Below are 3,044 nucleotides of genomic sequence, written 5' to 3'. Positions count from 1 at the left end.
AGAAACAAGGGGAAAAAATTAATGAACCCAACTTGAATGTGGAGAGGAAATGGAAAATCTTCTGAGCAGGGATGAACTAGTCAACCTTTATGTGGAGAGGTGAGGAGCCTTTCAGCTGGGGACAGTGAAAATTGCACCGTGAGACACAAAACTATCCTTTTCATGTCCTCACACAAACTGTCCAGTCACTGTAAGTGCAGGCAGCTGACAGCAAGCAAGCCAGGTGACAGCTGAGAAGGAACACTCAGCCCTAGCTCCAAGGCAGGAGTTTGCTTCTGCTAATTGTGAAAAATGCTCTTCGTATTACAAGACACCTTGTAAACACTTGGGAAGCTGCTTACCAGTACTGTCTGGCACCAGCACGACCTTCAAATGATCAGAAGTGTTGCTTAGCTCCAAGAGTAAAAGCCCAGGAAAGTGCTTGAATAGTAACAAGTAATTAAAAAACTTGAAAGGAAGGCACTGTTGAAAGTCGCTGCTTTGAGACTTTTCCGGAATCCCTGCAGTGCACTGTCACTGACTGACAATGTAACACAGGCAGAACAGAAGCACTGCTCATTAACACTGTGTCTTCTCTAAGAAGTTATTCCCATCAGCAGCCAATGCCTTCCCTGCACCAGGCCCAGCATACAGCATGTGTAGGCTCATAGCTTCAATGAGCAGCTACTGCAAAGCCCCACGTTTACACAGGCAGCTACCTTCAAGACTGCTAATTCTGCCTGGGGCTGAGCCACAGGGCCTTGTTGGTAACACAGAGATGAGAGAGATAGGTTTTGTTTTGTTTTTTTATCTCATTTAATAAGTATAGAAGAAGATCAGCCAGGGCATGTTGGGACAGCCAGGTATCTGTCTTGACCTCTACCACTTCTGCCACTGCTCCAAAGCCCATCCCCTCCTGGATGATGACCATGTCACTCAGTGAGGCCTCAGCCTACATCATAATCCATTTGTCCTCATGCTCAAAGGATGATTTTGATTATGTCCTTTGCTGATGGACACATGCCCTTTCTCTCATGTGCCCCAGGACCTGGTAAGACCCTTGAGACTGGTAAGTAGCAATGCAGGGCTGCTGGCTGTGATCAGCACCTCAGCCTCACTTGCTGGCCTCAGCACCTACACCATGAGCAGGGTGGGCTCTGTGACAATCCCCTCCTGCTGGCTCTTCCTCTGTGGCGAATTTCTTGCTGCCTGGGGTAGGTCCACAGCAACTGAGGACACCACAATGGCGAGTTCCTCAGAGTCCTTTCCCACCTTGTGGGTGAGCACATGGTGTGCAAGTCTCTGGGGAAGGGTGTAGCCCATGCCACAGAGCTTGCATTTGCAGGGCTTGCCAGCCAGGTGGGATTTCTGATGGCACCACAGCTTAGTGGCCAGGGTGTAGGACTCGCTGCACTGCTCGCAGCTGAAAGTGCACTCCCTCATGTGCAGGCACATGTGGTTGCACAAGGAGCTGGGGTTGGCCAGGTGATACCCACATATCACACTGGCACCCCTTGGGACCAGCTGGGCATGCAGAGAGAGAGCCAGTGCACAAAGGCCTTGCCACACTGCTGGCAGGACAAGGGGTGCCGGCTGGTGTGCAGAACCTGGTGCTCCTGCAAGTCTCATTTGAGGCAGCAAGCCTTGTCACACTGGGTGCACTGGAATGGTCACACAGCCCTGTGGGCCAACACATGGGCCTTGAAGCTCCCCTCTGAACTATAGCTCTTGCCACACTCTGTGTGCAGGAAGGGCTTGTGGCCAGGGTGGACAAAGAGGTGCTTCTTGGGGTGGCACAGCCACAGGAAGGCTTTATCATACCACCAGTGCTTGATCATCTCCTTTTGGGACAGGGCTTTTAGTAGGGGGCCTGGGCTGCCAGAATAATCCTCCACCAGCTCCGTATACTACTCCTGCCACTCAGGCCCCTCCAGTGAGCCCTTTCCCCCATGCTCTGGGGATGCCAGTCTGAAGTTTTTGGAAGCTTTCCTCTCCTTTTAACAAACCTCTACAGTCTCTCCTTCTGTTGGACTGGGCTTCTGGGGTTCCTGCCCAGTTGCCCTGACACCACAGTCCTGCAGGCACTTCTGGAGTGGGCTGGCCAGAGCATGCACCTTGGCTTGCCAACCAAGGGAGCACTGAATCAAACCCTCCTTGAGGGAGACAACACAACCAGGTTTCCAGGACTTGCTGCCTTCTGTCCCATTTCCACTTTTTCTGCTGCAGATCTGGGATCCACACCCTTATCCAATTTTTCTTTGCACCTGCCACTGGTCGTAATTGTTGAGATAGGCTCAACATGCTGATTCTCAGTCTCCAGCACCCTGGCTTGGCATGGCTTATGCTTGGAAGCTTCTGGCAGCCTGTGGAAATGTTTGGTGGACAGCCTGCTAACAGGGTCATTGAGGACTGTGGTTTCATCAGCTACCACCCTAGAGACCTCGGGATCCCCTGCACAAACACAAAGGCACGATGGGTGAATTAACGCTGGCTGTTATGTGATATGATTGCTACTGGATAAGAGGAGGATGAACGATGGAGATGGATACTCTGCTATGCAATAATCCTGGGGCCCTGCCATGAGAACCATTACTTTTATGATCTTTTTTCCTTTTAAACTGGGGAAGAGGGACAAATCTCTGATTTCTCACCACAGACAGTACCCGTGCAGTGTTTCACGAGCAGTATTTTTAGGAGGTATCGTTATGACTGGCACAAAACAGGGCGACACGCTCTTTTCTCGACTGGTAGCTCCTAAAAGCGACGCAAGGTCCGGACCGCCGTCCCGCAGGGGCTGCAGGGCGCACACATGCCGGGGACGGTCGAAGGCACAAACCCGACGCTCGGGAAGGCCGGGCCGCTCATCCCACCCAACTCTGGACCGCGGCACGCACCTGCGAGAGTTCTGCCTGCGGGGGCGGCCCGGGACCCCGCGCCTCCGCAGCCGCCCCTCGGCCCCGGGCGCTCCGTACCGCCGGAACGCTGCGAGGGGAGCAGCGGACGCGCCCGGACCGGCGGCCGGCAGCGGGCGGGCGGGGCGGGATCCCCGGCGGCGAGGCCGCGCT

Source organism: Corvus cornix, chromosome 5 (assembly GCF_000738735.6).
Source record: "Corvus cornix cornix isolate S_Up_H32 chromosome 5, ASM73873v5, whole genome shotgun sequence".
NCBI lineage: Eukaryota > Metazoa > Chordata > Aves > Passeriformes > Corvidae > Corvus > Corvus cornix.
This window is presented reverse-complemented; position numbering follows the sequence as displayed.